This window comes from Peromyscus maniculatus, chromosome 9, assembly GCF_049852395.1.
Source record: "Peromyscus maniculatus bairdii isolate BWxNUB_F1_BW_parent chromosome 9, HU_Pman_BW_mat_3.1, whole genome shotgun sequence".
Classification (NCBI taxonomy): Eukaryota; Metazoa; Chordata; class Mammalia; order Rodentia; family Cricetidae; genus Peromyscus; species Peromyscus maniculatus.
The window spans coordinates 78,482,591-78,505,297 of NC_134860.1; positions in this window are offsets into that span (position 1 = coordinate 78,482,591).

The following is a 22,707-nucleotide window of genomic DNA, read 5'->3' on the forward strand; positions in this document are numbered from 1 at the left end:
TCTCCTGAGGCTCCTGGAGAAGGAAGGGAGGCAAGGCATTGTAGATAGAAATTCATGTACAATCATCTCTTCCCAGTCCCTGAAGGAAGGTTAAAACCCTAGTCCTTTAGTGAGCACAAGTTTACACATGTAGGTTTGCTGCTGAGCGCTGACACGTTGCGGAATTGAGATGTGTGGTTGACACCGTTGAAGGCTTACCAGAGTGCGCGTGCCAGCGTGCGAGCTTCTGTACACTATAACTTGCACATTTCCAAAAAGACTAAGAGTGAACAATTTGAAGATGGTTTTGTGTTGTACAGTGGAGTGCTAGTGGACATGGGTCTCAATTGTGAGTTTTTTTTTTTCTTGTCCCCATACTATCTCTTTTGTTGTTGGAGCTGACTGTGTGCCTCTGACCTTTACTTCTGATCATGTGGTAATGCTAAACTTTTCTTGCAGATATATTTGTCATTGTATTCCCAGAGTTTACATTCCTAAGAATAAACATGACATTGGGTATTTTTATGTGCGTTCCATGTTTTTAAGGTATGAAATAAACTGGAGTTGAGTTTTTGAAGTTTTGTACATTTGTATAAATGTTCTCCATATACAGTACTTTATACATTGTGTTTCCCCTTGTTTTATTGCAATTAAAAACTAAAAAAATAATAAAAAAAGAAAGAACACCAATGCCTTGGGTAGCTTCTTGTTAGTCCTATGTTAGAACTTACTATTTGTTATAGTCTTAAACATTTTTAAATGGCCTCAGAACCTAGGTTATAATTCATAAGAATCTCAGAGAACTGTTTGCTTCAAGGGTTTACAAGTGTTTGACCTTAGATAGAGTCAAGAGGATAACTATACGTTTGCAGTCAGGTTGGTCTATATAGTGAGTTCAGGCCACCATGGTATATAGTAAGACCTCAAGAAAACAACAAAATGTCCAGATTTTCCAAATTTCTTTTTCAGTTGTAAGTTACTATTGTTCTTTGCATGTGGATACAGTAATCTCTATGTCATATGTTAAAGATACAAGACAAATTTAAGTTTTTTTTTTTTTAAAAGTTAGAATATAAAAAGAGAACTCTAGTGGCCGCTAACTCAAACACAGTTTCAATAGATAATTTACATGTTGGATGATAAAAACAACATGATTTCAACTTTTGATATTTTAAGTGGGGAGAAATCCATAGTCTTCTAACTCAAAGTCAGTTTAAGCTACAACAAAAATTTCAAGGGCCATTAGTTCCTAATAGAAATTAGTGTCGTAGCAATTTTTCATACATGTGTAAGTGCACTAAACTGGCAAGATACTGATATTTCAACAGCAGCAGAGCTATCTCCAGTCAGCATGGAGGATTGTCTCTAATGGGCGACTTGATACAGGTTCGAAATGAATGCTGAAAGTCATTGGATGTTCATTGATGAAACCTATGTTCATTACTCTCTGAGTAGGGACAGAAAACATGGATAACAAATGTCTATAGATTTTGCTGGAGCATGATGATATATGTATCAAGATCTGGTTGTTTCTTTTTGACAAGAAACATAAAAGAGCAGGGTTCAAAATAAAGTATTGAAGCATTTTCTGCTTGCAGAAGTGAGCCGATGGAATGCCTTCTCTATAGATACAGACATACATGGGTGAATGTAAAAGGCATGAAGAGTTGAAACGCCACCTCATTGATGACTTGAAGTGAGAAAACTACACACAGAGATTGTTTGCTTCCAGTTTAATTAGAGTTCTGTGTGTACATGTGTAAGTGATAGGACACTCAGGACTAAACACAAATACTTGCACATGCCAGGCAAATGCTCTACCACTGAGAAACATCCCCAGGCCCATGATGTAGGTATTCAATTTTTATATTGATTTAATTGTACATATTGATGGGATATGGTATAATAATCTGATATTTTGATATTGGTTAAAGAAAAACTGTATTTTGAACAACTACTTTAAATTCCACCAATCAATGTTTCTGTGACCTTAAGTACTTCTTTGTTTTAATGTGTTTGAAATTAAACACGACTCTGAACCTTGTGTATACCAGGCAAATGCTCTGTCTCTGAGCTACATGCCTACTGTCTTAGGGTTTCTATTGCTGTGAAGAGACACCATGATCACAGCAACTCCTATAAAGGGAAACATGTAATTGGGGCTGGCTTACAGTTCAGAGGTTCAGTCCATTATCATCATGGTGGGACACAGTGGCATGCAGGCAGACATGGTACTGGAGGAGCTGAGAGTTCTACATCTTGATCCGTGGGCTGCAGAAGCAATTCAAAGCCTTCCCCTACAGTGACACACTTCCTCCAACAAGGCCACACCTACCCCAACAAAGCCACACCTCCTAATAGTGCCACCTCCTATATGGGCCATTTTGTTTTAAACCACCACACCCCCTTAAGCACATGTAATTTTTTTTCTAGATTCAACTCATTTCAGTTTGTAAGAGTAAAATAATATCTATCTCTGAGTGTTGCTATGTACATTATATGTGTGTAAATTACTTAGCTTAATATTTGTTCATGACAATGGCATGTTTATATCTTGGCAAGAACAATGCAGTAAAATGAAACTGATGTGTCCATCTAAGATTTATTTGTTCCCTTTGCCATGACTTCTATTGGAAAACACTGGTAGCCTCTGAGCTCTTGTGTAGTTGGACATCCTGCCTCAAGAATATTGTAAAAGCAAAATCAGATTATTGCGGATTGAGAGAATCAGAGAGTGGACAAGTGGTAGAACTGGAAGAATTTCTGTCTCTATGTGGGTGCTTCTCCCCTGTGCACAGTGGAGATGACTTGTTTGCTCATGCTGTCTTCTTCTAAATCACCAGTGTTCTTCTCATTTCCTCATATTAGTTCATTTCATCCCCACATCCTTTTAACTCTAAATTCAATCAGCCAACATGACAACGAACCCAGCCCAGAGGTGCCCTTGGCCCCTTGGTACCGCTTTCTTTGAACTGGTTCCATGAATCTCTGAAAAGGAGGAGTTTGGACAGAAGTAATAGGCCACAGATTGTAGCTGTAAGTTTCTTTGGTTCCACCTGGCCCCACGACCCCTTGTTTCTCCGCTCGGCCCTGTTGTCCCGCAGCTGCTTATAAAATAATCACACGGAGGCTTAATAATACTTGTGAATTCTGTGGCCTATTGGCTCAGGCTTCTTGCTAGCTAGCTCTTAAAAATTAACTCAGCCCATTTCTGTTAATCTACACATTGCCACGTGGCTTTGTGGCTTACCGGTACTTTCACATCTGGCTCCTGGTGTCGGCCCCACTCTCCTTTCTTCTCTATTTCCATTTGGAATGTACTGTCTAACCTTATTCTGCCTCACCATTGGCCAAAGAGCTTTATTTACCAGCCAATTAGAGCAACACAGAGAGACAGCCCACAGCAACAGATCTGTACTGCACCAAGTGTATTCTTCTTACACCTCATTCTCTGTACTTTTTCTGAGCAGTTCTTGCTCATTCTATTATTGTAATTTATCTTTTGTGTTCCTTGTACTTATGCATAGTTCTCTTTTCTAGGCACCCAGCAACTTTGTTTTGTTGGACCCCATTCCATCTGTTTTGCCAGCTCTGCAGCCCTTCATCAACTGGTTTATCAATTTTGACGCTTATTTTGCATTTTACCTTGAAGGGTAGGTCTGCTAAGCTCTGCACTAAAAATTGTCTACAAATATCTAATATCTTCAGTCAGCATACCACTAAATCCTTGGTTACCCACCTGCCTTTCCAGTGAGGACTCTGGATACCAGGGAGTTCCACCAGTGAGTTCTTCCCTCCTGTAGGGTAGTATCTTTCCATGAAGGATCCTACAGCATAAACAATATTTGGGATTCCTTTAAGAAGTTTAAGAAAGGGGAAGGGCTTGGACTTGCCTCTGCTGGATGTGTCTCCCCACGGGAGGCCTTAGCTTCTTGTGAGGGGGAGTGGGGATTGGGTTGGGGGAAGGAGGCTCTGGGGAGGCAGGAGGAGGGAAGAGGAGGACGTTGATTGTTCTGTACAATGAATGAAAAAGAATTTCTTAATAAAGAAAATAAAAACATCTGAAATAAAAGATACTTGCATTTGACAGCAAAAATAAATAAATAAATAAAAAAGTTTAAGACAAAGGATAGGAAATCATCCAAATGGCAATTTACAATTTTAAGAAGCTGACAATTGACCACTTAGAGAAATGACACCATAGCTCTCCAGTGATTCTTTGATTATATTTTAATTCACATTGCCAGTTTGCTCCGTGTCTGCCCCCTAGAAGGAAGTTTGCTTTGTAATTCTCTGTACATATTGAGAGAGATAGAAAAAAAATACAATTCACCTTTTCTACCTGCACAATTGATGGATATTCATATCTTTCCATTGAGAGTTTAGAAATTTTTCTTTCTATTACACATTTTTTCTATTGACAGTGCTGGGGGAAAGGCACATTAGAATGCATAAAACATGTGGATCCCCTCAAAGACACCTTTATTGTTTATAGCACTATTATAGGCTTGCTCTTTACAAACACACACTGGCTGATAAATTCTATTTTGCACAATTCCCATCCAAAGGAAAACAAATAAATACAAGGTACCTTATAATGGCCTTGTCTGCATAAGATAGAATACTGCTGCAAAGAAAGAACTTGTATTTTAACCAGAAATAAAGCACATTCCCTCCATATAATTTTATGTGTTTGATGCATTGAAGAATTTTCCTGAAATTAGTCTATATTTAAATCTTTGTTTCTTCTACTAACAAAGTTCTTTATATGCTAGGCACCATAGGCCACATTTATAAGACAATGTTACCTTGATAAACATGTATGGTACATTATTAAAAACAGTTGTTAAACAAGTACAATGTGTACTAGGAATTTTTCTAGAAGCTGTTTCTATGTTAGAAGACTAAAGTTGACAGATATACATGTAAATGATTGCTTATTACACAAATGAACTCTCTCACCTCCAAATCGACTACATCTGAAACTTCACTTAACCTTAGGTTGGTCCAAAATTACTCATGGTCCTTGTACCTGAGGGTCAGCATGACAACAGGAGAGACAGACAGAAAATACAGACAGAAATCTTAAGTAACAACAGCTAAAATAGCTTTTAAAAACTTCTAAAATTGCAAAAACAGTATTGTTGAGTACCCACTTTTTAGACATACCATTTATATATTTATATATTTATATATGGTGTATGTTATTGTAAATAAATGTATTTTACTATATATTAATATATCCAATATATTATGTACATAATACTTAAGATATAAATATATTAAATAATATCCATTAAAATTGTCATTTCTTTGAACTATAATCCTTCTTGTTTTCAAATCAGTTTGGAATCTATCATAGATCATTTTAACCAATAGTTATCTTAGTGTGTCCTCATTTTTAAAAATTATTCTCTCATATATTGCATCCAGACTGCTGTTTCCCTTTCCTTTATTCCTCCTAATCCCCCTGCTGACCTTCCATCTCCCCCATGTCCACTCCTCCATTTCCCTTCAGAAAAGAATAGGCCTTCTAGGGACATCAACCAAACATGGCATAACAAGACCCAATAACACTAGGCACATACCTTCCTATCAAGACTGGACAAGGCAACCCAGGAGGAGAAAATGGGCCCCAGAGACAGGCAAATAGTCAGAGACCCCCCCCTACTCCCACTGTTAGGAGTCCCACAAGAACACCAAGCTACGTAACCATAACATATATGCAGAGGAGCTAGGTCAGATCCATATATGCTTCCTGATTGCTGCTTGAGTATTTGTGAGCCCCTAAGAGCCTTGCTTAGTTGATTCTGTGTGCCTCTTAATGCCACTAGAAAGCCAAAAAATTTGAGGAATGCTATATTTTGTTGCTCTTGTGGTAAATTCACCCTTGCATGCTGCCTGCTCAGTTGCTTTTCTCCCCTCCCGCCCTAGCTCTTCTCTTTCCTTTTTTTTGCTGCCCTTTCTTCCATCGCAGAATGATTAAATCAATGTCTAAGAGTGTTGTCTCTATCAGCATCTCATCTGCACAATTTATCACCTGTTTGTTTTTGTGTGAGTGTCTTAACCTCTCTGAACTTGATTTTTTTCACACATCAAATGAGAATAATTATAGCGTTTACTTCATAGATTTGTTGTAATAATTAAGATAATGTGTAAATTATTTAACTAACACATTTTGAGTTCTTGATAAATGTTAGCTGCTATTCTAAAATATGTATACATATGTCTGTTACTCTGTATAGATGTAAAAGAGGAGACTGTCAAACTCTGTGGGGGAGAGAGACTAACATTAGTGGAAAATTTTATCAACTATTCATAATTAGTAAATATTCCTACAACAGGTGGTAAGTATTTCAGCAACATAAAGCTGTACTGTATGTTCAAAAAGTGATTGAGCCTTGAGTTCAACGATTGGAGGGCATTCAGGAACAACTGGGATCTGAACCAAACCTTGAAAGATAGGATTAGGCTAAACAAAGAGAGAATGAAGGAGATCCATGTAGTGGGGACTGACTCAAAAACAAACAAACAAACAGAAGGCACAGATGCTGGAAAATGTGTGGCACTGATATCAAAGCAAGAACTTTCAAACTCTCCTTCCTGAGAACACTAGAAACCTGCATTACAGATTAGCCAACACAATTAATGAGAGGCTGTGTTTGAATTATTGCCCTTGTCTTATCAAAGTAAGTTAGAGGGTTACATTTTCTTTAAGTTTTTAATCTAAATAAAAACCAGCCACTAAATTCCATGGCTTGCTAATAATATAAAGCAACCAAGTGATGCTTAAGAAATGAATATTTAGCAGAAAACTGAGCAAGTAATTGTGGCAGCCACTATTGATCGACACAGTTGTCTTGGTTTCTGTTTTTGTTATTGATAGGAAACAATGAGATGTTCATACTGGGAACCTCCATTGAGAGTCATAGAAGTAGAATTCTACCAGAGATTTTCCATCATCTTGTTCCATCTGATAGAGCTATCCAGGGTTGATAATGTATTTTATTCCCATTACACCATCTTGCATGAAGACGTATTGTAACTAGAGTTTTCCTACCTTTCCCACAGTCAGGACAAATCTTTGTCACCGGCCAGTCCCACAGCCACTCAGACCCAACCAAGTAAACACAGAGACTTATATTGCTTACTAACTGTATGGCTGTGGCAGGCTTCTTGCTTAAATTAATCCATTTCTATAAATCTATACCTTGCCACGTGGCTCGTGGCTTACCTGCGTCTTCACATACTTCTTGCCATGGTGGCGGCTGGCAGTGACTCTCTCCGTCATCTTCCTGTTCTTTCTTTTCTCCTCTCTGTTAGTCCTGCCTATACTTCCTGCCTAGCCACTGGCCAATCAGTGTTTTATTTATTGACCAATCAGAGCAATATATTTGACATACAGACCATCCCACAGCAAGGTATGGCCTGAATCTGGAGCTATATTTGTCTGACCAAGAAGGAAATGCAGAGAGAACCTCAAAGACATTGGCCTAACATCATCACACATTGTGCTCCTTTCTAGGCATCCAGCAACTTCAGCACACACCAAAAAAGTGCCAGCAGCCACAGGGGAGACATGAAACACACCTGTGACGTTACTCGCCACCAGTAATAGTTGCAGAATAAAGTTTTGAGTCAGGTAACTTTTCATAACACTTAAAAGTTTTCATTTAGATACTGAACAGGAAGTCAGGGACTTTGAGTCTTTTATCCAAATTATCTATGTGACCTTGGCTCAGTTACTTAACCTCCATTTTCTCATTTATAAGAAGTCCATTATGCCAGCCTATCTTCTAGGGACATCATGAGTTCTAGTAAATAAGTTTAAAGTGCTTCATAAATGCTTAATGATGATAATGATCACACAAGCAGAACCACTTTCGTAAGACACAGAGATGTGCTCCCCCATAGAAAGCAAAACAAAACACCAACAGGAAATAGTATTTCTTACAGGGAGAAAGGACTCATGTTCCTAAAGAAAGGAGATCATTTAAACTCTGCATATATAATTGAGGACTAAATGGAGAAGATGGTGGCGTCATGATTGGGTTTATTCAGAATATAATTGAAGATTCAGTCCTTGAAGACTAGACTCATTTTACTCTCTTCTCAAATTGTATAGCACAGGAAGTCATGACCAGGGGGAATGTTAGCTTATTCATCTCTATAAAACAGCTCACCTTTTAGCCTCTTTATCCAAATCTTGCTTACTTTTTTTTTTTTTTTTTGGATAGGGGAAAAATTGAGATGTAAGTAGTTAGAGACAGGATGAAGGCATGAAAAACCCCATAATTTCAGAAAGCATTAAAATTATGATCTCAGTCGGCTTTAAAAAGTAATCATGCTTGGTGAGAGCCTGTTTTATTTTTAGTCTAAATCCTGAGGAAAGGGAGTGTGAAGTATCCAGCAGGGTGTGACATGTAAACACACCTGAAAATCATGCTCCCTTCCAGTGACCAGCCCTGGAATGATTTAGGTAAAAACATGAAGTTTTCTATTCCTCCCTTGCCATGTATTGTGTGTGTGTGTGTGTGTGTGTGTGTGTGTGTGTGTGTTGTTGTTGTTGTTATCTGTTTGTTTTCTTGCTTCTTTAAGCAGTAACTTTATTTTTAAGTCAAAGGTGTATATTTACATGAATTTTCAGAATTGTTCTCTCCAGACTATACATATTTCTGTCTTTTTGGGCTGGATAGTGCAGTTGAACAGATATGTGCCTAATGAAGTATATGGTTTCGATCATAGTTAATGAACTAGCTAGATTTTCAGAGAAAAATGCCCCTCATTAGGCAAAAGCTATGGTTTCAATTTGCTAATATGTTCTGTAGATTCCCAAGTGTGAGAGAGTGTGTCCCCAGTTTATAGAGAGCTCCAGGTAAGTATTCTTCAGGAGGAAACGGGGTTAACATTTCAATGTCCCACTTAAAAGGGATGGCACATGCAACACATATTACAGTGGTGTTTTTAATAAGGCCTCAGAGCCCTGCACTGGAGTTTCTCTTTGCTTTTGCTTGTTAGGCAAGCTGGAATGAGCTGGATTCAGAGTTCTCTGTGACAAAATGTAGCAATGGCCCTGAAGAGAAAAGAAATGCTTTGTTGTGAGTTGGTGCTTGAAGAGAAGTTGCCTTCTGGTGCCCATTCCCTGGGCCCTTCTTTTGTTTCTGTCTAAACCCAGGCAGTGTTTGAAGAGATTTACTAGTTTAATCCTTTGCATTCCATTCATTTCAACTGATGATCAAAACTTTTTTCCTTTGCTTTGAATATGGATGTTCTCTTTTTTCTCTACTTTTTATTGATTATCAGTTTGTGTGTGTGTGTGTGTGTGTGTGTGTGTGTGTGTGTGTGTGTGTGTGTACATGAGTGGATGATGCACTTGTAGAGGTCAGAGGGGACCTTTATGGTGTCATTTCTCTCTTTTCACTTTTATGTGCATTCTGGGTGTTGGCCTGGGGTCAAATGGCTTACATTATAACTGCTTTTATCTCTGAGTCATCTCACTGGCCCCTTATTTTCTGTAATTGCCAGCTGATGCCTTTCCTTGAGTATTAGTAACCAGTGTCTTTCTGAACCACCAGGGTCTACACTAGCTGGGAATGGATAGAGGGATCCTTCATGGTCACAAGCATTTCTTCTGCATGCTTTGTTACGTACAGTATGATGAATTGTTTTCTAAGACAAATAACAACTTTCACACCTCTAATGTTAAAATGCCAGTATTAAAACTGGTAATATCTTCCATGTGAGGTATTGATTTGTTAATTTATTTTCTTTGCACAGCAAGTTCTTTAGGTTTTTGAAATAGACTTTATTAATCACCATTTCTCTTTCCCTTCCTAAAACACAAATGGACAGACATGCACACCCCACACTCATACAAACACTCACCCTTTTCTTCCAGCATACAAGTATTCATTTGGGGTAATTTATTCCATGTAATTGAGAGGGAAATTAGAAAATTATGGGATATATGATTTTTTACATTTTAATTAAAATAATTTTCTCCTGATTTCTCAAAATAAGGGCAATACACATTAGTACATTTCATGTGACCCACTCAGTGCTTCTTAAAGTAACTATGTACTTCTGTAAATTCTTGAAACTTATCCCTTAATGAGCTTCTGATTCTAATGGATCTGATTTTTTATAACACATTATACATCGCAAATGACATATTTAATACTTATCCTTTCAAAAGTCATTGGTAAAAACTGTGAGTGTAAGTATTGAAGGTCTATCCTAACCTATTAGACAAAAAGAAAAATGGATAAAAATGACTACAGCAGTTATTAAGAAAAGAAGAGCCGATAATGCCCCTTTGTAAGATACACTCTTAAAAGATAATGAACATGAAAAATTAATTAGATTTCAAGTTGGAAGCATCATTTGCTGCTTGATGAATCTGATAGTGTTGCTATTGCTACCTTGACATGCAAAAGGAAAAAATGTCAAAATTAATAAGATAGTCAAGAATAAGGGGTGTGGGATGGTTATCTTTGAGGGGCTCTCTACACACTAGGAATAATACCTAATTGATATAAAACTTAGAAAAGAATTAAGCAGCATTGTTTTAGATATCTTTGATTGGCACGGTTTGTAAAAACCTTCTGTCTTGCAAATACTTAAATGAATTATAATAGATATTAGATATCTCTGGACTGAAAGATGAATGTTTATGACTGTCTGCAAACTTGTAAACACATCGTGGAAAATTTTTTATTTCTTGCTAGGGTATGAGCCAGACATAGAACTTTCATCCTTTTGGTATTCCAATTTGTTCTTTCAGAAAATTAAAAAAAATTGGAGTTCAAAACAGATTTTTCAGGAGCAGATGTGTGACGGGAACTAAATGAGAGGGTTTATTTTAACCTCCCACGTCCCTCTCCTCAGTGATTATTTGAAAACCATTTATCTCAGTGGTGATAAGTAAATTTTGAAAACTTGTCATCTTGCAGCTTAATTAAAAAGTTTAAGAGAAATATTTGATACCTTAACTCAGAAGAGCCTGGGCCAAATGGCCTGTTGGGGGCTTTTCTAGCTTTTTTATTTTCTTTTCTATAAATTCTTAGCTTCTAGAACTGACATCCAAAGATCTAATCCATGACTCTGGCTTTCAGAGCTGTATTTGCTGATACTAAGGTATAATGTCTTCTTACAAGTCAACAAACCAAATGGGTGGTGTAGTGGCCATGTTTCCTGGATTTAAATAAGGAGTTAAATTAATCTGCATAAGGTGAGCACACTTCTTTTCCCTTTCTTTTCTTCTCTGTGTGCCATGGTTCAGGGTCTGAATTGTTCTCTTTGTCAGCACTGTAGCATTGCAGCATCTGATTCTGCAGACGTATTTCCCTCTGTTGATCATTGTAAGTCGTCTGTTTAAATGAATGTGCTGCACAGTGCTGTTCCTTTACCATGGCTTTTACATTACTGAGTTTATTTTTTTAATTTAGCACTTAGTCGGTTGGATCTTATTGTCATACATTTTAAATTTTTTATGTATTTCCTTAATAAGGGGATTAGAGGTTTCTTTTCCTCTATGTCATTTCATACTTGAGAAGGCCAGCATGTTGCCTCTATACTTGAAACACTCGGCTGGGTAGGTGGATTGTTCTTGGTTACACAGATGCCCCTGACTATGTTATAGAGAGAGTTCTGTTGGCCTTGAGAATGAGATAGTCTAGTGGAAGAGCACAAAGCTTCTCCATGTGGATGATTTTTCTATCAAGATACTTGAATAACTTTTATTTCTTTTTTTTTTTTTGTCTTTGAAGTTTGATAACCTCACATGGCCATGTCCTGCTAGTGATCATGGTGGTAGCCAACTAATATGCCTAGGCCAAATTCTAAGCACTTTATGTATATTAATGTAGTTAGGTCATAACACCATTTTATTTCAGTAGCAAGCCAGGATAGAAATGAAAATAAAAGGGGAGAAAAAGCCTATTCATTGTCTCATTCTAGTTTGTCTGTCAGACATCATCGATAAAGGCAAAATTGCCCACAGAATCAATGTATGTTTCCTAAAGACATCTTGTCAACATCAAAGAGTGTCAGGCATCATGGCTCACATCTTTAATCCTAGCATTTGGGAGGCAGAGACAGGAAGCTATGAGTTCAAGTCCAGCCTGGTCTACATAGTGAGTCTATTCAACGGGTAACTTGCATGTGAGTTATCTTTCACTGTTTCTAACTTATTTTGTCTGTTTTCCTTCATTTTGTTGTTGCTGTTTGTCACTTTTGTCTGGGCACTTCTTTTGTAGATGTGGGCTTTTACTAACTTTTTGATCACAAAGGTTTTATATGTTCCTAGTTTGGGCAACTAGTGTTTTCTGCATCCTGCCTGCCTGTCTGGGCTCTCTTTGTCTTTGAGTCTTCCAGGGCTATTGTGTCCTGTCCTCTTCTTGTCTTTCCTTCTTTCCTTTTGATTACAGCCATGTTTGTAAAATTCTCATGCCTCTCTTTCTGACTTGCTCATTTTTTTTGACTCTAGTGGCTCTGCTCACATTTTCTATTTATTCATAATTTTCTTGGAGCTGCTACAGTTTAGTGACTGCTACTTTACACACACACACACACACACACACACACACACACACACATACACACACACATTTTAATCTGAGGTCATAAATGGAGACTTCTTTTTAGGACTAAATGCATTTCTGAGTAAGTACTGTAGTGATTGTTAGATTTCATAAGTCCGACAAGATCCAGAGCAGGGTGTATTCCATACTGTGGGCAGTGCTTACCTGTCCTGGCATAACTGTCCTCTCTATAGCTGAGTCTGATAGTAAGATGCAGCAGCTTTCACTGATGTGTCCTCTCCATTAGGAAGTGTTTCAACAACCCTGGGTACATGAGTTCCACTCTTCTGAATCTTGCCAACTTGCCTTTTGTTTTTAATTTTCATTTATTTTTTTTAAAGAACTTCTTGGAGAAGAGAGATTAAATGTCTATTGTCTAATTTTTCAGGTAAAATGCCCACAAACAGTGCTTTAATGATCAAGCAGTGCTCTGAAATCTAACCATGAATTTTCATTATAACTGCAAGCAAATGACTTTGACCCATAATTTTGAATTCTCTCTTTGGTTTCCAAACAGTGTCCTCTAGAGCACATAGTTTTCTACTTCACAGACAACTTAGGTACAAATACAGGCCTCAGAAAGATGAAGCAAAACAAAAACCAGTCTTTGAAATGTATATTTTATTCAGCCTTTAAGATGAGCACTTTACCCTATTTCAACTCCGAGGCTTCAGGAAGAAATGGAGGAATGGCTGCCTGTCACAAAATAACAAACATGGAGGAGTTTTGACAAGTTCACTATAGTTATCATAGCTGTTAACTTCATTAAAAGTAAAATTTCTGTGAAGTCGTAATTATGAAGTACCTCTTTTAGGAACGACAGCCTTTATTTCATTGCTCTTTCTCTGTCTCAGCTCTGTCCTGAGAAGTCGTGTGTTAGACATTGATTCTACCATCATCTCCCCAACTTGGGAACTAATGTCGTCCTATCTGCTAATGTCTATAAGGAAACTGCAGCTGAATATGATGGGTGTGGTCCTCTTGCTGCTTGAAATTAGCTGTTTTGTGGCTGGAACCATGAAAGTATTTCTTTAGTAAAATACACTTTCCTTACTCAGGGCAGAGAAATAGTCTGGTGCTGTTGCTTGGGTGTTTAGACATGATGGATGTGAGACATGTCAGTCATTGCTTGGTCTCCGCTTCCTTTGTCAGTCCTGAATCCTTTCGGTCATCCAGAGCAAATACAGATCCAACTTTGGAATAATTCCCTCCTTGGTACTCTAGGGTGCTTCTCTTTTGGTGAAGGTCAGTGGACACTGACCTGCTCTTTATTATGATTGTTTTAATCTCATTATGACATGGCCTTGATATGTAGCCTTGATTGGCTTAGAATTTTTGGTCCTTCTTCCTCCACCTTCAGGAAACTGCCATTACAGATCTGTGCATTCAGTCCCAGCAGCTTTGTTAGAAATCTTTGGTAAGTATCCTGGCCACTTAAAAAAAATTATAATAGATGACGTTAACATTAACATCATCTCTTTCCCATTCTTATAGCCTTGTGGAATCCTAGAATGGCAGCTGTTCATCACAAGAACAAATTTTAATTGCTTCAGAAAAACACGTGGAAGATGAATATTCAGCTATTCATTCATGACTTCATTAGCTTCACAAACACATTTTAGTGTCTGCAGAGTGGTGAGCAGTGTGACTGATTCTGGAAATATGTAATCCCTGATTTTGAAAGTTCTCAATCAGATGACGGAGGTGGCCCATGCTTATGAGACCGTGAAATGTAGGAAGCAATGGAGAGTCATCAGTTGTATCCAGGAGGGATGGAAAAGAGGAGTCAGTCGTATGGCTCATGGATCCATAGAGCTGGGCCCTGAAGTGGGTCCCAGGGTTATCATTTGAAGTGTGACCTAAATAAAATGTTTCTATCTATTGTCTTCTCTTTCTTCTACTAATTAAAATTCACCATAAAAAATAATCACAAGGCAGCCACTGAAGATAATTATCTTTTGGGACTTGTTTCAGCTATGAAACCTCACTTGGAGTCCTACAGAGAGCCTGCATGGCCAGCCTTTAAGTTTCCTTCTCATTGAGCAAAGCCCAGAAGCATGGACTTCTCTCAGCTCTATTCTGTGTACTTCTCCACCAGTTTTCCTATGGTTTGACCATAGAAGTATGAAGAGACACCAGACCAGCTGAGGGCCCTTTAAAACTTGTTACAACTTCTAATAAGGAATGCATTTTAAGCTTCATAATCTAGTATATATTTATATTATTATAATTTTAAATTTCAGGAACTATTCCTTTGCTTTTGCCAGGGCAGACAAGTAAGCAATGAAGATCTTTGGGTTCTGATTGTGTTCTGAATTACTTTGAATGACACAGAATGTTACCTGTTTTGATCTCTTTGCATACCATTCCACTGTGACTAGGTCAGTGCACATAATTGAAATTCTCCATTACAGTGTGGGCATGGGACTTACTAAGTGGGGAGAGAGTGTGGAAGTCCTTATACCTAGCTCACTATCTGATGCTGTATTTCAACATGTTGCTATGGAACACTGTACTCCAATTACCTTGATTGTAATTCACAGGTTGTTATGGTGGAGAGATTCATAAGCACAAAAAGTCTCTGCTGAAAATGTGAAACTTTTATACATTAAAAAAAAAAACCACCATCACCAATAACAACAACAGCAACAACAAAATCCGAGCATGTTAATTACTTCAGCGATGACATATCAAGTGTGTTTTGCAACATGACAATGCTGTGACTACCCAATGGAAGGGCAGACATTTGCCTACGAGTAATTACCTATGGTAATTGTGTCCCGAGTGAAAACCGGCTTGATGAAGCCTAGTGGAATAATTCCCAAAGCCTGAGAAAGCATGTTAACATCAAGATATCGACTCAGAATAATTCACAGGCAGAAGCAGACACCAGCCTGTCTGGGTGTCTATGGGCCTTCTGTGTTTCAGCCATGTTGGGTTTCAGCCATGCACAGATGTTTTCCAAATGAGCAGGTGCCCGGAACTAACACATTATATAGGATATGTTATGTTTTATGTTTTGCGATTCTCAGAGTATGTGTGCACATCTGTATTGGCTTCAAAATTTTAAGCAGACTTTGTAGGTTTTAAAGACTGGTGCTGACAAACATTTAACAACAAACACTGAATTCAGATTCTCCACGTAATGTTGATTACTGAAGACTGTATCAGTACAGACTGACACCAGGGCCCCATTGCTAAGGACACTGCCACACAACTTATTGAACATGGAGAAGTCAAGCTGTCCCTACACGGAGCCTTCACCCCATGTTATAGTCTCCTTGGTGTGGGAAGGTACTCTGCATGCTACCAAAAGAGAAATGTAAATACCAAACCCAGTCACCTTTGACCTACAATCTGTCCTGCCTACAAAATATGCCAGGGCAATGGTGGCACAGAACTTATGGAAGAAGCCAACTGATAACTGCTTTGATCAAAGGCCCACACCATGAGAAGGAACCCTTACCCAAGACTGCTGTGGTAACCAAGAACCAGAGACTAGGTCGTCCAGAGATCTAGGGTAAAACCAAATACTACTGGTCAAAAATAAATGAAAGAAAGAAAGAATAAATAAATAAACAAATAATAAATGAATACAGTATTAATAAAATGACTCCTGATGACATTCTGCTATATTCATAGATCAGTGCTTTATCCAGTCATCATCAGACAAGCTTATGCTTTTCCTCCAGCAGTAGATGGGAACAGATACAGAGAACCACAGCCAGATATTATGCAGAGAGAGTCTCAATGGGGGGTCTTCATCAAATCCCTCCTCTCAGAGCTCAAGGAATCCAGTGGAGATTATGAGAGCAAGAGGGAATGGAGAACAAGGCCTCTGAATCAGCTAAGCAAGGCACATATGAACTTGCAGAGACTGAAGCACAAGGCCTTATGTGAGTCTGCACCAGGCCCTTTCTGGATATAATACAACTTTTAGCTTAGTATTTTTATGGAATTCATGACTGTGAGAATGAGTGGGTCTTGACTCTTGTGCCTTCTCTTGGGACTCTTTTTCTCTTGTTGGGTTGCCATGTTCAACTTTGATATGATAGTTTTTGCTACATCATATTATCTTTCATTTTGTAATGTTTGGCTGTTAGCTCTTCAGAGCCTGTTCTTTTTCTAATGAGAAACAGAATGGAAGCAGATCCAGAGGGGAGGGGACATGGGAAGGAACTGGGAGAAGTAGAGGGAGGGGAAACTACAATCAGGATACAATGTAGAGAAAATAATCCGTTTTCAATAAAAGGGAAAAAGTATGCCAATGTATGCCTTATTAAAGACCAAAGGAAGCCTGTCAAATGCATCTGTGCATCTTCTCCTTGTATGCCTTGGGTTATTAATGGCTGAGTGGCAGAGGCAGGGGTGAGCCTTTACTTCTCATACTTCTCCACTGAGGTTTGCTGTTCATTTTGTCTGCTGCTTCCCAAGTCTAGAAATTAATTTCTAGAGAAATTTTTAAATTTTATTGACTATCCTGTTCACTGCTGCTTTAGCAAATCTTGGGTTGGAACAATGAATGACCCTCCCCCCTCTCCCCTCTCCCATCATGTATTTAGAGTTCAATAGGAGATAGCCATTGGCTAAGGGACGTACAAAGAGGATAATTTTGCTTCAATAATTTATCATTTAGAATTTATTTTCTTCAGCACCAAGACACCAAAATGAAACAGTTTTTTTTAAGTCTGTATATTTTAAGGGGTTCCACTGTTGATGAGTGACATTTCAATTTCAAGACTTTAAGAAGTGTTTTAAACTGATGCTTCAACAGAAGAATCTTCAGGGAGTCCCTGCTAATGCATGCCACCGATAAATTCAGAGTTTCCTTCCAAATTCCTAGGGAACTTAAGTCAGATTGTGTTTTTGCTTCTGATATCTAAAAAGAAAATGAGCATTGGTTAATTAGAATTCCACAGATAACCCCCAAAGAGACCACAATGACAGTATTGTCTGCCTTTGGTTTCAGCCCAGTGGCTGATGGTCAAATAAAGTTTCTTCTGCTAAGTTTCTCCTGTGTCCTGGATGGCTGGATTCCTCGGCACTTCTTTTTTTTTTTTCCTTTAGACTATAACACTGGAGGACTAGGAATAGACATTAAGATACCTGAGAAGTATCTTGTGGGATGACTGCATATAAAAGGGGAAAAGAGCATACATGTATTTACAAAGGAGCCGTTTTTCTTTTAGCTGAGGATAGACAATGAGCTGATTTAGTTTTAATGAGTTTTAATCTGTCATTGTCGACTCTCACACTTCTATTTTCTAAATCAGCAGCCCATTGTCTGTGTACAAGTCTGGGAGGCTGTCTCTGAACTTTCTGAGCGTTATTTTTCTGAAGGATTCTTTTGTTTTGGAAACACTCTTCCCCCCCACTTCACACATACACATTTTAGGAGTCTCAAAGAAACCAGCAGTTTAACACCAACCGTTTCTAATCAGGAAACTCAGAGACTCAAATTATGGCTTTCTGTTTTATGAATTATAACGTTTGATGTGTTGGACATGGTTTCTTATACATGGGATTTTTAAAATGCAGTATTATCTATAAATGCAAATTTGGAACTTAATTTTTAAAAATTAATTTTTCCCTTCTAACTTCATGCATGTATGAGATATATTCTAAATGCTCCTACCAATCCACCACCTTCCCACTGCCTCCCATCAAACTGCTCTGCTCCCAACAAGATGTTTATATAGAGTTCCTCTCTTGTTATGTACATTAGGAATTACTAGTGGTATTATAACAAAAGGCAGTTCATTTCCATGAAACAATAATGTTCTTAAAGTTGAAGACCTGAAGAATTATTGTTATTATTATTATTATTTTGTTTGACTAACTAGATGGATTGAAGTAGAAGGAACAAAGAAGGATTTATTCTGAAGGTATTGTGTTAGAGACAGATGACAACAGGATGGCACTTGCTAATTTTTTGTCAATTTGACACAAACTAGAGTCATTTTGGCGAAAGGAATTTCACTGGAGAAAATACCTCCACCAGATTGCCTATAGGCAAGTCTGTATGGTGTTTTCTTGATGAATGATTGATGTGAGAGAACTCAGCCTACTGCAGTATGTAATGTGACCCTGGATATGTAGTCCTGGGTTGTACAAAAAAAAAAAAAGCAGGCTGAGGAAGCCATGAGGAGGAAGCCAGTGAGCAGCACTTCTCCATGGCTTCTGCTTCAGTTCCTGCCTCCAGGTTCCTGCCCTGAGTTCCTGCCCCTCTTCCCTAAGTGATGGACTATGATACATGAGTTGTAAGAGGAAGTAAACCCCTCTTTCCCCCAACTTGCTTTTGGCCATGGTGTTTTATCACCACACTGGGACACAGATTATAGAAAAAGAGGTTTGCTTTAGACATCCGAATGGCCCAAATAAAACCCTTTGTTCATAGATGTTTAAGACAGTGTTTCTGCCTTTAAGGAACAATTGTAAAGGAATAAAGGAAAACAGAACAAAAATCGGAGGTAGGCAGAAGGTCTGATTGTGGATATTGGTTGATTTAGATATCTGTAGATTTCCTGCACACTTACTTAAAATGGAAGACAAAGTCTGACAAATGATGTGTGGAAGAGAGTGGTGTCCTTAACGAGGAATATGATCTATATTCTACTCTTAACTCCTGTTGCGCTTGTGCAGAAGCTCTGTGATCTTTCTCCGGCATCACTTAGAAGCAATGCCATTTAAAGGCGGTTTCCTTCAGGTTGCTTTATAGACAATTCCCTTACGTTGTGTCCCTCTGGCTACACGTTTCTTCTCAATGGAGCACTGGATAGCTATTGAGAAGAGCACAGTGGAGCCAAGACTAAGTCTATTTTCTGGTGAGTTCAAGATTTGGGGTATTTGTTCCTGGTTTTGAGAAGTAAGGCTTGCCTTGTCCAAAAGTCTAATAGGAACAAATGGGATTTCCTAAGGTGTGAAGCAGCACTTGGATATTTCATAAGGACTTTAGATTTCTCAGATGAATTAAATATTGCCTAATTAAGTACCCCCTATATCAGGTACACTTTGCCTGGTTTTGTTTTCATGCCCCACATGGAGTATTTAAGACCCTGAAACTTTCTGTTTGCTGCTCAGATTTCACTCTTAAAATGAAACAAAATATGATTCTGTAGTTAGAAAGAGAGAATGTGACTATGGAGGGAGAAATGGGTGTTGATTCTTATCACATCTGAGAAAGAAATCCTGATCTATGTTTGAAAGTTAAAACAGTGTCGGACAAGATTACATAAGGCCATTTTCATTTAACTATCTAACCTGCTCTGAGCACATCCGAGCCGCAGTCCCCACCACCCCCTTTGCACCCTCCCCATCTCACTGCTCCCATTTGTCCCCAGAGAGTTTTGCTTCTCTTCTCATGTCATCTGGACACATGCCATTTTCTGTACTTGTAAAGTCTACGACCCACACATGTGAGAAGGCCCAACTTAGCTCTTGTGAAAAGTGCTATAGCATCATTGGTTTTAAGAATCACCATCAGCATTGACTTGAAACTAATAGACATATGGCAGAAGAGACATGTAATACAGTGATGGGTGAATGAGGAAGTGAAGCAGTTCAAACATTTCCAACGGCACCTTGTAGATGTAATGAAATCATCTCTGGCCACATGGGTGTTTCTCGGTGCTTGGTTAGACAGTTGTAAAGTCTTTGAAAGCCAAGATCATATTAAGTTCGTGCTAAAAGCGATTTAAATAATGTTACTACCAGAATTTAACTAATACAAGATAAGGGAACTATTTGAGGTGAAATTCAGTCTCTGCCACAAAAGTGTCCTTGCTGAGAAGACATGCTTTCTCTGTTTTATAGAATTGGAATTAAATGACACAAAAGTCTTTAATCTCTACTTCCTATTAATGAGCAGCCTCCTCATCAAGAACGACTGCAGTTCCCAGCAGAGAACACGGCTCAGAAAACACTTGCCGAATTCATTGTATGCAGATTAGGAAGCTGTCACTCCCGGGATATGAATAATAGCAGCCAAGTTCAAATTTGTTCCTGTGCTGCACCTGCTCCTCCCTGAGCAGGGACCTGGGACCACAGAAGGAATTCTTCTGGGATTAGAAGTGGAGTGAGAATCTGATGGCTGAAAGGAAAAAAATTCTTAATGAGCCTTATCAAACTTATTTACAAGGAGTGCGAGCTGTGCATCCTGAGAATCGTGAAGAACTCCATGTTGACTCGAGATGCGTTTGTTAAGAGAAGTAAATGCATTAGTGTATCAGAGCAGATTTGTATTTCCAGGAACTGTAGTTTGGAATGGCTCAATGCCATGTAAGGGGACTCTTCGGAGCATATCTGGAAACAGAATAACTAGAGACAGGGCTGCCTTCTTCGGCTTAGAAATTGTCTTCATCCTTTACTGAGGTTCTTAGCTTCTGGTCACAAATGTTTCTGTGGTCTTTAGTTTTCTCCATTGTTGTCAGTGACTCACCAAATCAGCAGGTTCTCCAGAGGTCAAGCCTTCATGCATTCAAGTATGCCATGCATCCCAGAATCAGTGCAGGCACACTGGAGAGTCCAAGAGGCAACCCTCAGGAGGAGCTAAGTGTCACAGCCCCATTTTCTTTAATTTGGTGTAATTCCCCTTGATTTTCCTCTGTTATTGAAAATTATCTTGGCATATCTATGTAATTTTTTAGTCACTTTTTTTTTTGCTTTTAACATTAAAAAATACTAAAAAAATGCAACAGAGAAGAAAGACAGCAGCTTTCCACATCTTTTGCCTGTATTAATCTTTCAAAATTAATCTGTTTTAAGATTTATTTATTTACCCTTGTTTATATGCAAATAGGAAGTTTTTTTTAATGAACTAGTTGAACATAAATTGCAGGGATTAAGATGTTTCTCTCATGGAGAGTCAGCACTGATTTTCTGATAATGAAGATGTTTCTTATTAATGATTAGTATTAATCACAGTTACATAATCAATATAAAGTACCTATTTTTGAAACTCTAAATTGAATATTTTCATTTTCTCTCGTGGCTCAAAAGTCACCAGTAGCTATACCTTCTGGTTTTTTTTTCTTATGTCTGAGGCTTTATTCTTAGAGTCTGGGCCAGTTAACTGAACATATTTTCCTTATTTTGGGTTTGCCTAACAAATTCCTTGTGACCAAAGTTAAAATTGATCTGAATTTTGCAGTAATATTACAACAGTGGTTCATATATGTATACATACATATAATTTCATATATAGATACATACATACTTATACATACATATATATTTTTTCTATACTGTTCTCCCCTTTTCTTTTCCAATCTCCTTTAGAGGAGTGAGTTCCCTGCCTGGACTCTGGCGTCACCACACCCCTTCTTTCAGTGACTGGGATATCAGTACATATGCCAGGTGCTGTTGGCACCAGGAAGACATTCCGGGATCTTGGAAAACTGAGTGATGTATAGACCCATCCTGAAATAAGCACAGCTTGCAACCAGCCTTGCTGAGGTCAGCAGAACACCCTAGTCGTGCTGCAGATGTGTAAGCGGAAAGTCAAATGTTGTCTAATGGAGGCCATAGACTCTTTAATGTTAGACAAAGAGTGTTCAATGAGACAGCGGCCTTTTCCTTTTCTCTTTTACTATGATAAACATCAACAATAACAACAAAATATGCATTTCTCTAAAACTTCAAGTTTACAATAAGTATTATTGATATGTACAGCAAGTAGTATCTAGCAAATTTCTAGAATTTCCAGTCTTATGTGATAGATGATTTCTAAACTTCATCTTTTCCCTTATTCAAAGCTTTGAGCATCCTTCCTTTATTTTCTCCTGAGAGCTAGACAACATCAGATCTGTAAGACACGTGGAATGCTTATTTTACCCAGCCCAGTGTCCTTCAGCATCAACCATGTCATGGAAGATAATAGGATTCCCTTCTTGTTTAGGACTAACAGACCTTGTATGTGATTCCATATTTTATCCTTGGTAGACACTTAGGCTGTTTCCACCCCTTGGCTATCACAAACAATCTGTGATACACAGGGGATTTCTGTTCCTGTTTCAATTCTTTTGGACAAATACCCAGAATTGGGAATGAATACTTTATTTTTTGTAAATTCCCTTTTCTTGTCTAATTGTTCCACCTAGCACATGCCATACCGCACTCTGATGCATGGAAACAGTGAATGAGAGCATCT